Source organism: Macaca mulatta, chromosome X, assembly GCF_049350105.2.
Source record: "Macaca mulatta isolate MMU2019108-1 chromosome X, T2T-MMU8v2.0, whole genome shotgun sequence".
Lineage (NCBI taxonomy): Eukaryota > Metazoa > Chordata > Mammalia > Primates > Cercopithecidae > Macaca > Macaca mulatta.
In genome coordinates, this window is record NC_133426.1 from 106,992,287 (window position 1) to 107,007,204 (window position 14,918).

The 14,918-nt window shown below is 37.2% G+C and overlaps 1 pseudogene; it reads right to left on the reverse strand.

The window, feature by feature from the left end:
- Positions 1-12,952: 12,952 nt before the first annotated feature.
- Positions 12,953-14,627, reverse strand: LOC100425495 (CTD small phosphatase-like protein 2; annotated as a pseudogene).
- Between the last annotated feature and the right edge of the window lie 291 nt (positions 14,628-14,918).

Consider the following 14,918-nt stretch of genomic DNA (forward strand, 5'->3'; position numbering starts at 1 on the left):
CCCACACCTTATCCCTACAAGCAGCACAATGTCTCTCCCTCTCCCTCTCCCTCTCCCTCCCCCTCCCCCTCCCCCTCCCTCTCCCTCTCTCTCTCTCTCTCATCTGTCCTCCCACACCTTATCCCCAGAAGCAGCACAATATTGGTGGTTTCTGACTGAAGAATTTATAAAGAAGCACCAGGGAACCAGCAAATACCAAAAAATAGAGCATGAGGAGCTCAGAAAAGAGAACCCATAAAGTTTTTAAGAACACCTGGGCATAGCCCTGACCTGCACATGGATGGATATTATCCTAGTGAGCATAAGAAGACTTTGAGAACTCAGCTAATAAATAGACTTCTGCTCATGTTTCAAACTGACCATTGGGTGTCACACATGAAAAAGTTTCAAATAGCATAAAAAATTGAACTGACATTGGAATCTCAGCCCTTAGAAAGCAAGTTGGACCTTGCAATCTGAACCTAAGGAAGTCAATTGTCTGCTAAAACAAAAAGTATCAATATCCTCTATAATACTGAAACAATACAGAGAGTCTCAAACTAATATCTAAAATGTCCAGAATATAATCCAAAATATTTGACATATGTATAGCTACAAAAATTTTAACTGCATGGGAAAATACAATCAGCATACAATAGTAACATTAAACAAATACAGACGCTTGAAAGCATCCACTTACAATGCTCAAATGAGTAACCACACTCTTGAAAGAACTATTAAAACAGAAAATAATCAGCCAAAAACAAGAACTTATGAAGAAAACTCAAATAGAAAATTTTAAACTCTCTATAACTTTTCTCTCTTCCGCTTCTACTTTTAAGGATTCATGTAACTATACTGAACTTATCTGGCCTGTATTAAATATGCTGATTGGTAATCTTAGTTACATATGCCAGATAACTATATATATGTATGTATATGTATTTTTTCCACAGGTTCTGGAGATAAGAGTATGGGCATCTTTGGAGAAAAATTATTCTGCCTTCCACATAAGCCTGCATATTTAAGAAGCTGAGCACATCACAAACAGAAGAAACCCAAAAAAATCTACACTCCTCAGGTACATCATAATCAAACTGCTAAAAACTAAATACAAAAAGTATTGAAAGTAGACAGAAAAATGATACCTCATATAAAAAGAATAACAATTCATATAGATAATGATTGCCCATTAAAAACCACGGGACAAGAGACAAAAGGTAAATTTCACCATAATATTCAAATGCTAAAAGCAAAGAATTGTCAACCCAGAATTTTGTGTCCATCAAAATTACTCTTCAGGAATAAAGAGGAAGTCATATTTTTAGATGATATTTTAGATCATATTTTTAGATGAAAGAAAAATATGATAATTCATTACTAGCAGGTATGCTCTAAAGACTTATTAAAGTAAGTTATTAAAGCAAAGGGAAATAATACTAGAAAGAAAATTGGAACATAAGGAATGAAGGAGGGCGACAGAAATGGTAAATAAGTAGTTTCACTATTAAGATACAATTTTAGAAAATGTGGCACATATACACCATGGAATACTATGCAGTCATAAAAAAGGATGAGTTTGTGTCCTTTGTAGGGACATGGATACAGCTGGAAACCATCCTTCTCAGCAAACTATCGCAAGAACTGAAAACCAAACACCGCATGTTCTCACTCATAGGTGGGAACTGAACAATGAGATCACTTGGACTCCGGAAGGGGAACATCATACACCGGGGCCTATCATGGGGAGGGGGGAGGGGGGAGGGGTTGCATTGGGAGTTATACCTGATGTAAATGACGAGCTGATGGGTGCTGACGAGTTGATGGGTGCAGCACGCCAGCATGGCACAAGTGTACATATGTAACAAACCTGCACATTATGCACATGTACCCTAGAACTTAAAGTATAATAATAATTGTTTTAAAAGCAAAAAAAAAAAAGATACAATTTTTTACTAGCGAGATACAAGTGTTACCAGTAAAATACACTTTTCTCCTTTTCAGTTTTTTAAAACATGTTTGATAGTTCAAACCAAAATATACAGCACTCTCTGAAGATATTTTCAATGTATACAGATGTTATGTAGAAAAGATGCCTACAGTGTAGAGGAGGAAGGGAAAATGTACTTATATGGTAGTTTCTACATTCCAGTAAAAGTAGTAAAATATTGATATTAAATAGACTTAAAAGTTAAGTGTGTATTTTGTAATCCCTAGATAAACCACTAAAATTATTATACAAAGACATACAGTCAGAATTTTAATAGATAAATTAAAATTGAACACTAAAAATTATATAAATAATTCAAAAGAGGGATGAAAATGAGAAACGGGATTACAAGACAGAAGGAACAGAGAAAACAAATAATAAAATGGTAGACATAACAAAAATTACATCAAGTGTAAATGATCTAAACACACCAAATAAAAGGTAGAAATTGCCTGAAAGGATGAAAAAGACATGATTCAATTACATGCTATCTGAAGAAATTTACTTCAAATGTAATATAAATACATTAAAAGGAAAATAAAAAGATACCATACAAGCACAAAGTGAAATAAAGCTGAAGTGATGCATTAATATAAAAGTAGACTTCAGAGAAAACAAAATCAGAGGATTAAAAAACAGACATTACATATTGACAAATGAGTCAATTAACCAAGAAGACATAAAAATTCTAGGTACATATTCACCTAATTACAAACATTCAAAGAACATGAAGCAAAAACAGATGGAACCAAAAAGAGAAATAAACAAATACAAAATTATAGCTTAAGAATTCACTCCTTTTTTCAGCGACAGAACTGGTAGACATAAAATCAGCAATAAGAGAAAAGAACTGAATAAAACAATCAAACAACTGAATCTAATTAACATTTATACAACAGTCAACCTACAACAACAGAATACACACTTATTCAAAAGGCACATGGGACATTAACCAAATGATATGGTTTGGCTCCACCCAAATCTCATCTTTAATTGTAATCTCCATAATCCCCACATGTCATGGGAGGGACCCAGTGGGAGGTAATTGAATCATGGGGGCAATTACATCCATGCTGTTCTCATGATAGTGAATGAGTTATCATGAGATCTGATGGTTTTATAAGTGGCTTTACCCCCTTCGCTTGGCACTTCTCCTTGCTACCACCACGTAAAGAAAGACGTGTTTGCTTCCTCTTCTGCCATGATTGTAAGTTTCCTGAGGCCTCCCCAGCCCTGCAGAATTGTGAGTCAATTAAACCTCTTTCCTTTATAAATTACTCAGTCTTGGGTATGTCTTTATTAGCAGCATGAGAATGGAATAATATAGTAAATTGGTACTGCAGAGAGTGGGGCACTGCTGTAAAGACACTGGAAAATGTGGAAGCGACATTGGAAATGAGTAACAGGCAGAGGTTGGAACCGTCTGGAGGACTCAGAAGGAAAAAGGAAAATATGGGAAAGTTTGGAACTTCTTAGAGACTTGTTGAATGCCTTTGACCAAAATGCTTCATAGTGATATGGACAATGAAGTCCAGGCTGAGGTGGTCTCAGATGGAGATGGGGAACTTGCTGGGAACTAGAGTAAAGATCACTCTTGCTATTCAAAGAGACTGGTGGTATTTTGCACATGCCCTAGAGATCTGTGGAACTTTAAAATTGAGAGAGATTATTTAGGGAATCTGGCAGAAGAAATATCTAAGCAACAAAGCATTCAAGAGAAAGCAGAGCACAAAAGTTTGGAAAATTTGCAGCCTGATGATGTAATAGAAAAGAAAACCCCTTTCTCTGGGGAGAAATTCAAGCCAGCAGCAGAAATTTGCATAAGCCAAAGGTTAATCACCAAGACAATGAAAAAAATGTCTCCAAGGCATGTCAGAGATCCTCACAGCAGCCCCTCCTATCACAGACCCAGAAGCCTAGGAGGAAAAAATTATTTCCTGGGCTGGGTCCAGGGTCCCCTTGCTGTGTGCAGCCTTGGGACTTGGTGCCCTGAGTCACAGCTGCTCCAGCTGTAGCTAAAAAGGGCCACCTATCACTCAGGCCATTGCTTCAGAGGGCGCAATCCCCCAAGGCTTAGCAGCTTCCATGTGGTGTTGGACCTGAGGGTGCACAGAAGTAAATTGAGGTTTGGGGACATCTGCTTAGATTTCAGAGGATGCGTGGAAAGCAATCCCCACAGCATCTTCACTGGGGCACTGCCTAGTGGAGCCGTAGGAAAAGGGCCACCATCCTCCAGACCCCAGAATGGTAGATCCACCGACAGCTTGCACCATACACCTGGAAATGCCGCAGACATTCAATGCCAGCCTATGAAAGCAGTCAGGAGGGGGACTATACCCAGCAAAGCCACGGGGGCAGAGCTTCCAGGGTGTGTGGGGGCCTACCTCTTGCATCAGCATGACCTGGATGTGAGACATGGAGTCAAAGTAGATCATTTTGGCACTTTAAGCTTTAATTACTGCCCTGTTGGATTTCTGACTTACATGGGGCCTGTACCTCCTTTGTATAGAGCCAATTTCTCCCATTTGGAATGGCTGTATTTACCCAATGCCTGTACCCCCATTGTATGTAGGAAGTAACTAACTTGCTTTTGATTTTACAGGCTCATAGGTGAAAGGGACTTGCCTTGTCTTAGATGAGACTTTGGACTTGGACTTTTAATTCTGGAATGAATTAAAACTTTAAAGGACTGTTGGGAAAGCATGATTGTTTTGAAATGTGAGGACATGAGATCTGGGAGGGACTAGGGGTGGAATAATATGGTTTGGCTGTGTCCCCACCCAAATCTCATCTTGAACTATAGTTCCCATAATTGCCATGTGTCATGGGAGGGACCTGGTGGGAAGTTATTGAATCATGCGGGCATGATTCACTTCCATACTGTTCCTGTGATAGTGAGTCCTCATGAGATCTGATGATTTTACAAGGGGATTTTCCCCTCCCTCACTCAGCACTTCTCCTTGTTGCTGCCATGTGAAGAAGGACATGTTTGTTTCCCCTTGCACTATGATTGTTAAGTTTCCTGAGGCCTCCCCAGCCCTGGGGCACTGTGAGTCAATCAAACCACTTTCCTTTATAAATTACCCAGGCTTGGGTATTTCTTCACGGCAATGTGAGAATGAACTAATACACCAAAATAGACCCTATTATAGGTCATAAAACAAACGCTAACAAATTTAAAATAACTGGAATCATATAAAGTATACTATTTTACCACAATGTAATTAATCTAGAGATCAATAACAAATAGATTAAAATCTCCAATGAATTCAAAATTAATACACTGCTAAATAATACATAGGTCAATGAGGAAATCTCAAGAGAAATTTTAAAATATTTGAATTTAATATAAATGAAACATATCAAAATTTGTGACATGCACCTAAGCAGTTCTTAGAAGAAAATTTATAGTATTAAGTGCTTATATTAGAAAAGAAGGAAGGTCACAAGCAAATCATCCAAGTTTCCACCTAAGAAAATTAAAAAAAAAAAAAAAACCCTAAGCAAGAACAAAGAAGGAAGTAATCAAGATAAAAGCTAAAATCGATGAAATCCAAAAACTGTATAAACAATAGAAAACATTAATTAACTCATAAGCTGCTTCTTTAAAAAGAGTAACAAAATTTATAAACCCATAGCAAGATTTATAAAGAAAAAAAGAGGGGGGCCACAAATTACCCATGTAAGGAATAGAAAATGAGATATCACCACAGAATGCACAGATATTAAGACAATAAGAAAATACTACAAACAATTCAACATATAAAAATTTAACAACTTTGATCAGAAAGACCATCTCTTAGAAAACTGAAAATGACTGAAACTCACCCATGATAAAATAGATAGCTTGAACAGCCTGATAACTATTAAAGAAATGGAATTTGCGGTAAAAAAAAAAAAAAAAAAACAAACAAAAAGGAAGAAATCTCTAGGTCTAGATATCCATTTCTGGTGAATTCTAACAAGCATTTAAAAGAGAACTAATACCAGTACTGTACAGCATCTTCCACAAAATATGGTTACAGGAAACACATCCCAATTCATTTTACAAGGCCTGTGTTATCTTGATGCCAAAACTAGACAAAGACACACACAAAAAATAAAACTACAGAACAATATCCCTCGTGAACACAGACACAAAAATTTTCAACAAAATATTAGCAGACTGAATCCAGCACTGTATAAAAAGTATAATACATCACAACAACGTGAATTTTATCCAAGGAATACAAGGCTGGCTCAATCTTTGAAAAATTAACCCATGTAATCAAACATATTAACAGTCTAAAAAAAGAAAAATCACATAATAATATTAACTGATGCCAAAAAGAACCTATTTAATAAAATAAAATATCCACTGATAATAGAAACTCTTAGCAAATTAGAAACAAAGGAGACTTTCCCCAACTTGATAAAGGACATTTATAAACTCCTACAGCTAATATCATATGAGATAAAGGAAAACTGAATGCTTCCCCCTAAGGTTGGAAACACTGAAAACTACAAAATCCTGCTGATACAAAGAAAACCTCAATAAATGGAGATACTATAAATACTGAGTCCATGAGTGGATGGCACAATTTTGTTAAGACATAAGTCCTACTGAAATAAATCTGTAGATTCAATGTAACACAATGAAAATCCCAGCAAATTTTTTAAAAATAGAAAGTGACAAGCTGATTATACAATGTTTATAGAAATTCAAAGGAATTAAGATAGCCAAATAAATTTTGAAAAAGAACAAAACAAAAGGTTTAAATTATTTGATTATTGCAGCTTTATAGTAAGTTTTGAAGAAAATTTAGTATTAAAGAAGATTTAAAAAAGATCAGTGTAACAGAATGTAGAGTGCACACATAGTCCCACACATATATAGTATTAATTTTCAACAAAGTGCCAAGTTAATTCATTGAGGAAAAATATTCTTTTAAAGAAATTATGCTGAAAAAATGGATATCTGTATTTTTAAAATACTCTTGATCCTTACCTTACACCACATAAAAATTTACTTAATGTGTCATGTATCTATTTCTTTAATTTTTTAACTACTTTTTAAAAAAATGTGGGTGCATAGTAGATATATATATTTATGGTGTACATGAGCTGCTTTGATCCAAGCATGTCATGTGAAATAAGCACATCATGGAGAATGGGTATCCATCCCCTCAAGCATTTATTCTTTGAGTTACAAACAATTTAATTACATTATTTAAGTTATTTAAAAATATACAATTATTATTGACTATATTCACCCTGTTGTGCTATCAAATAGTAGGTCTTATTCACTCTTTTTATTGTTTTTGTACCCATTAGCCACCCCATCTCCCCCACAACGCCTACCCAAACTCTAGTAATTATCTTTGTACTCTCTGTGTTCACGAGTTCAATTAAGTTTTAGATCCTACAAATAAGTAAAAACATGCAGTGTTTTGCCTTTCTGTGCCTTGCTTCTTTCACTTAACATGATGAACTCCAGTTTCATCCATGTTGTTGCAAATGACTGGATCTAATTCTCTTTATGGCTGAATATTACCTCATTGTGTATATGTACCACATTTTCTTTAGCCATTAATCTGTTGATGAACACTTAGGTTACTTACAAATCTTGGGTATTGTAAACAGTGATGCAACAAATATGGGAGTGCAGATCTCTCTTCAGTATAGTGATTTCCTTTCTTTGGGGTATACACCCAGCAGTAAGATTGCTGGATTTATAGTAGCTCAATTTTTACTTTCTTGAAGAGCCTCCAACCTGTTCTCCACAGTGGTTGTACTGACTTTCATTTCCATTAACAATGTACAAGGGTTCCCTTTTCTCCACATCCTCGCCAGCATTTGTCATTGCCTGTCTTTTGGATATAAGCCATTTGAACTGGGGTGAGATGATATCTCATTGTAGTTTTGATTTGCGTTTCTCTTATGATCAATGATGTTGAGCATCTTTCACCTTTTCATATGTCTGTTTGCCATTGTATGTCTTCTTTTTAAGAAATGTCTATTCAAATCTTCTGTGATTTTTTTACCAGATTATTAGATTTTTTTCCTATAGGGTTGTCTGAGCTCCTTATATATTATAATTATTAATCCCTTGTCAGAGGGATAGTTTGCAAATATCTTCTCTCATTCTGTGGTTTTTCTTTTCACTTTGTTGATTGTTTCCTTTACTGTACTGTAGCTTTTTAACTTCATGTGATCCCATTTGTCCATTTTGTGCATTGGTTGCCTGTACTTGTGGAGTATTGCTTAAGAAATCTTTGCCCAGACCAATATCCTGGAGATTTTCCCCAATGTTTTCTTGTAGTAGTTTCATAGTTTGAGGTCTCAGTTAAGTGTTTAATCTATTTCGTTTTGATTTTTGTATATGGCAAAAGATGGGGGTCAAGTTTCATTCTTCTGCATACAAATATTGTTTTCTCAGCACCATTTATTGAAGGGACTGTCTTTTCTCCAGTGTGTATTCTTGTCACCTTTGTCGAAAATGAGTTCACTATATGTGTGGATTTGTTTCCGAGTTCTGTGTTCTGTTCCATTGGACTTTGTGTCTGTTTTTATGCCAGCACCATGCTGTTTTGGTCGCTATACTCTTTAGCATAAATTGAAGTCAGGTAATGTGATTCCTCCAGTTTTGTTCTTTTTGCTCAGGATAGCTTTGGCTATTCTGGATCTTTTGTGGTTCCATAAAAATTTTAGGATTTTTTTTTTTCTGTTTCTATGAAGAATATCATTGATATTTTGATAAGAATTGCATTGAATATGTAGATTGATTGCTTTGGGTAATATGAACTTTTTAACAATATTGGTTCTTCCAACCCATGAACATGAAATATTTTTCCATTTTGGGGGGTCCTCTTCAAATGACTTCATCAGTGTTTTATATTTTTCATTATAGAAATCTTTCACTTCTTTGGTTAATTCCTAAGTATTTAATTTTACATGTGGCTATTATAAATGGAATTACTTTTTTTTATTTCTTTTTCTCACTGTTCACTGTTGGCATATAGAAATGCTGATTTTTTTTTTTAATTTCCAACTTTTATTTTAAGTTCAAGGGTACATGTGCAGGATGTACAGGTTTGTTAAATAGGTAAATGTGTGTCATGATGATTTGCTGCACACATCATCCCATCACCGGGGTATTAAGCCCAGCATCAATTAGCTATTCTTCCTGATGCTCTCCCTCTCTCCATTGCCTCCCCTACCCCCAACAGGCCCCAGTGTGTGTTGTTCCCCTGCATGTATCCATGTGTTCTCATCATTTAGCTCTCACTTGTGAGAACATGTGGTATTCGGTTTTCTGTTCCTGAGTTAGTTTGCTAAGGATAATGGTCTTCAGCTCCATCCATGTCTCCATAAAGGACATAATCTCATTTATTTTTATCACTGCACAGTATTCAATGGTGGATATGTTCCCCTTTTTCTTTATTCAGTCTCTCATTGATGGGCATTTAGGTTGATTCCATGTCTTTGCTATTGTGAATAGCACTGCAATGAACACCCAAGTGCATGGGTCTTTATAATAGAACAATTTATACTCTTTTGGGTATATACCCAGTAATGGGATTGCTGGGTTGAATTGTATTTCTGCCTCTAGATCTTTAAGGAATCACCACACTGTCTTCCACAATGGTTGAACAGTCTAAAAGCATTCCTATGAATGGGATTGCATTCCTGATTTGGCGCTCAGCTTGACTGTTGTTGGTGTATAGGAGTGCTAGCTATTTTTGTACATTGATTTTGTATCCTGAGGCTTTTCTGAAGTTGTTTATCAGCTTAAATAGCTTTTGTGGCAAGACTATGGGGTTTTCTAGATATAGGACCATGTCTTCTGTAAACAGGGATAGTTTGACTTCCTTTCTTCTTATTTGAATGCCTTTTCTTGCTCTTGCCTGATTGCCTGGCCAGAACCTCCAATACTATGTTGAATACAAGTGGTGAGAGAGGGCAACCTTGTCTTGTGCCAATTTTCAAGGGAAATGCTTCCAGCTTCTTCCCCTTCAGTATGATATTGGCTGTGGGTTTGTCATATATGGCTCTTATTATTTTGAGGTATGTTCCTTTAATACCTAGTTTATTGTGAGTTTTTAACAGAAAAAGATGTTGAATTTCATCAAACGCCTGTTCTGTGTCTATTGATACAATCATGTAGTTTTTGTCTTCGGTTCTGTTTATGTAACAAATTACATTTATTGATTTGTGTATACTGAACTAGCCTTGCATCCTGGGGATGAAGGTTACTTGATCATGGTGGATAAACTTTTTGATGTGCTGCTGGATTCAGTCTGCCAGTATTTTGTTGAGGATTTCTGTATCAATGTTCATCAAAAATATTGGCCTGAAGGTTTTTTGTTGTTGTTGTTGTTGTTGTTGTTGTTGTTGTTGTTGTATCTCTGCCAGGTTTTGGTATGAGGATGATGCTGGCCTCATAGAATGAGTAAGGGAGGAGTCCCTTCTTTTCAATTTTTTGGAATAGAAATTTTCAGTAGGAATGGTAACAGCTCTTCTTTGTACCTTTGGTAGAATTCAACTGGGAATCCGTCTGGTCCTGGTCTTTTTTTGGTTCATAGGCTATATTTTACTGCATCAATTTCAGAACTCACTATTGGTCTATTCAGGGAGTTAGTTTCTTCTTGGTTCAGTCTTGGGAAGGTGATATGGTTTGGCTCTGTGTCTCACCCAAATCTCATCTTGAATTGTAATCCCCATGTGTCAGAGGAGGGACCTGGTGGGAGGTAATTGGAACATAGGAACAGATTTTCCTCATGGTATCCTCACGATAGTGAGCGAATTTTCATGAAATCCGATGCTTTTATAAGGGGCTCTTCCCCCTTCTCTCTCTCTCCTGCCTCCATGTAAGACATGCCTTGCTTCCCCTTTGCCTTCTGCCATGATTGTAAGTTTCCTGAGGCCTCCTCAGTCATGCAGAACTGTGAGTCAATTAAACCATTTTTCTATGTAAATTACCCAGTCTCAGGTAGTTCTTCACAGCAGTGTGAAAATTGGCTTCTACAGAAAATTGGTACCAAGAGAAGTGGGGTACTGCTATAGATTCCTGAAAATGTGGAAGTGACTTTGGAAGTGGGTAACAGGCAGAGGTTGGAACAATTTGGGGGGCAGAGAAGAAGACAGGAATATGTGGGAAAGTTTAGAACTTCCTAGAGACTTGTTGAATGATTTGTGACCAAAATGCTGATAGTGATGGGCAGTGAAGCCAAGGCTGAGGTGGTCTCAGATGGAGATGAGAAACTTGTTGGGAACTGCAGTAAAGGTCTCTCTTGTTATGCTTTAGCAAAGAGACTGGTCGCATTTTGCCCCAGTCCTAGAGATCTGTGGAACTTTGAACTTGAGAGAGATAATTTAGGGTATCTGGCAGAAGAAATTTCTAAGAAGCAAAGTGTTCAAGATGTGGTTTGGCTGTTCCTAACAGCATATAGTAATATGTGTTCACAAACAGATGACATGAAACTGTAAGTTAGGCTTAAAAAGGAATCAGAGCATAAAAGTTTGGACAATTTGCAGCCTGACTATACTGTAGAAAAGAAAAACCAAAACCAATTTTCTGGGGAAAAATTCAAGCCAGAAGCAGAAATTTGCATAAGCAACAAGGAGCTGTAAGAAGCTGTTAATAGCCAAGCTGTTAATAGCCAAGCTGTTAATAGCTGTTAATAGCCAAGACAATGGGGAAAATGTCTCCAGGGCATTCCTGAGATTTTTGCAGCAACCCCTCCCAACACAGGCCCAGAGGCCTAGGAGAAAAAGATGGTTTCCTGGGCCAAGCCTGGGTCCTGGCTTCTCTCTGTAGCCTCAGGACTTGGTGCCCTGCATCCCAACCACTTCAGCTTGGGCCATTGCTTCAGAGGGTGCAAGCCTGTATAATGCGTTTTCATGCTGCTGATAAAGACATACCCAAGACTGAGCAATTTACAAAAGAAAGAGGTTTATTGGATGTACACATGACTGGGGAGGCCTCTCAATCATGGTGGAAGGTGAAAGGCATGCCTCACATGGCAGCAGACAAGAGAACAGAGTTTGTGCCGAGAAACTCCCCCTTTTAAAAACTGTCAGATCTCATGAGATTTATTCATTGTGATGAGAACACATAGGAAAGACCTGCCCCCATGATTCAATTACCTCCCACTGGGTCCCTCCTACAACCCATGAGAATTCAAGATCCATGGGTCTTGAATTTCATAGGCATGTGTTCTCATTGTTCAACTCCCACTTATGAGCAAGAACATTCAGTGTTTACTAAACCATTTTCTGTTCCTTTGTTAGTTTGCTGAGGATGATGGCTTCCAGCTTCATCTATGTCCCTGCAAAGGACATGAACTCTTTTTTTAATGGCTGCATAGTATTCCATGATGTATATGTACCACATTTTCTTTATCCAGTCTATCATTGATGGGCTTTTGGGTTGGTTCCAAGTCTTTGATATTGTAAATAATGCCTCAACTAAAAATAATACATAATGAAAGTCTAATCTAATACAGGTCAAAAATGTAAAAAGTTCATGAACCTTAACGGGAAAAATTAAACAACTTTTGCTGGCCATTCCTGTTGAAATGAGAACCATAACGTAACAGAAAAGTGGCTACAAACCCACCTAGAACACCAAACAGAGAGAAAATAAAAGTTAATTTTCATCTCTGTTATTATCATAAAATCCTGTGTGACTACAGGCCAAACTTCTGGTGGCAGAAACAGAGTTCTTTATAAACTGCAGATGTCCTGTACATTAAAAAAAATTTCACGGGAGTTGCACTAGTTCTAGAGACTTTTCTGTTTTAGCCTACCTACTGTATGTATCCAATCAAAGATAGATAAAGCCTCTTTCTGTAACCCCTGATTATTATTGGGCATCAAAGGTAAGAAAAGCAAGATGGGGTACAAAAATGCAAAATTTCAACAGTAATGACAATCTTTTCGTCTTAGTTCAAAAGGGTCCTGCAGTCTCTCCCCTTTCAGTGATTTGACAAGTCTTTGTACTTAATCTTGGGTCAGCAAATCATGCAAGTGAAATCTGTCTCTGATATGTAGTTGAATATCTTCACTCAGTTCTACAAGCTTCTCCAGGAATGAAATCAATTTTAGGAGTTCATTGTCATTTTTATCCATAAACCAACTTTCTATAGGGGTTCCATTAGAAAGCTTGTATGCAAAGGTTTGTGGTGGGTTGTCAATTATTACAGTTTTTGAAAGATCTCTTCCAAGAATATTTAAGTTCTATATATGATTTCCTTGTACACAAACACAATGTTCACAGAAAAAATGGTGCCTGACCACTTGCTTTTTAGGGTCTACTATGTTCAGTAATGTGCCTGCACACACCTTCTTAGAAGCAGTAAAAAGAATAATATCATACATCTGAGAAATTCATTCCAGGAATTCCCTGAAAAATGTATTAATATCACATAAACCTGATAAATGACATCGTGGAAAAGGACTGGAAAAGTAAGTGCTGCATCTTCTACCTCATTTAGACTACAGTGCACCACTGTTTCATCCAAGTCTAAATCTAGGGAGAATTTCGGTGTGCTTCTTGTTTTCAATGAAGAACAGATTTCCTATTTAGTTGTTCTTCTGTCAGTGGTAGGACATGTTTGATGAAATAATAGGGGTCAAATACTTCCAAGCCTTCTTCATAGGTGGCCTCTGCGTGGGCTGATGAATAACCACTATCTGGAATGACTGGTCCTATAAGGGGTGGGATATCACGATTAACTGTTTCTTCTGCTTCTTCTAAACCATTGTGGGTTTTTTGTTGTTGTTTGTATTTTTTAAATTATACTTTAAGTTCTGGAATACATGTACAGAACATGCAGGTTTGTTACATAGGTATACATGTGCCATGGTGGTTTGTGGCACCCATCAACCCATCATCTACATCAGGTATTCCTCCTAATGCTAACCCTCCCCTAGGCCCCCACCCTGTGACAGGCCCTGGTGTGTGATGTTTCCCTCCCTGTGTCCGTGTGTTCTCATTGTTCACCTTCCACTTATTAGTGAGAACATGCAGTGTTTGCTAAACCATTATTTATTGCTGGTCTCACCTGAACTGCTTGATTTGAGTAAGCTGCTCCATTAGTTGATGTAGTAGAACTGGTAGTGAGCTCATCCACCCGTTCCATATCAAGTTGTTTTACTATTTCTTCAGCTCCAACAAAGTAGTCCTTGGAGGACTGCCAAAGGAAGGATTCTTTTCTAATTTTCCATTTTATTTTATATGTTGATTTGTCATTTCATAACTACCAACTTCTCCATTTACTTGACTTTTCTGTCTTACTCGAGGTATCTATATGTTAGGTTTCTCTCCTGCTCTTGGTGTTGAGGTGATCAAATTATTACCTATATCACGTTCAATTCTACTCCACTTTGAAGGATTTTCTCTCACTTCCTTAGGTGTGCTTCCTTTAATGAATTTTGTAATTGAAGACAAGCCAGTTTCATTCTTTGGTGGTTTTTCTCCTTCTGAAGGCAGGGGATCATCATCCTATGAATATTTCCTCTTTGCTGTGGCAGTGAGTTGTGTTTGGATTTGATTTGACTGTTGAGAAGCTTTCCATGTTATCAGCCTCATCTTTTATGGGTGCCACACACAAAACTGACTGTGATGACAGAGAAGTGTCCTCAGGCTCCTGTAATGGTCCCAACTGGACAATACATGGTGTCTTTCCCACTTACCCTGTAGCAGCAACAGAACCAGCTCCTTCAGTCAGTTGCCATTTCTGGTCTACCTGAAAGTGATCTTATTTCTCCTTTGCTTATGAAGCTTAGTTTGGATGGATATGAAATTCTGGGTTGGAAATTCTTTTCTTTAACAATGTTGAATATTGGCCCCCAATCTCTTCTGGCATGTAAGATTTCTGCTGAGAGGTCTGCTGTTAGTCTGATGGGCTTCCCTTTGTAGGTGACATGGCCTTTCTCTCTGGCTGCCCTTAACATTTTTGTTTCA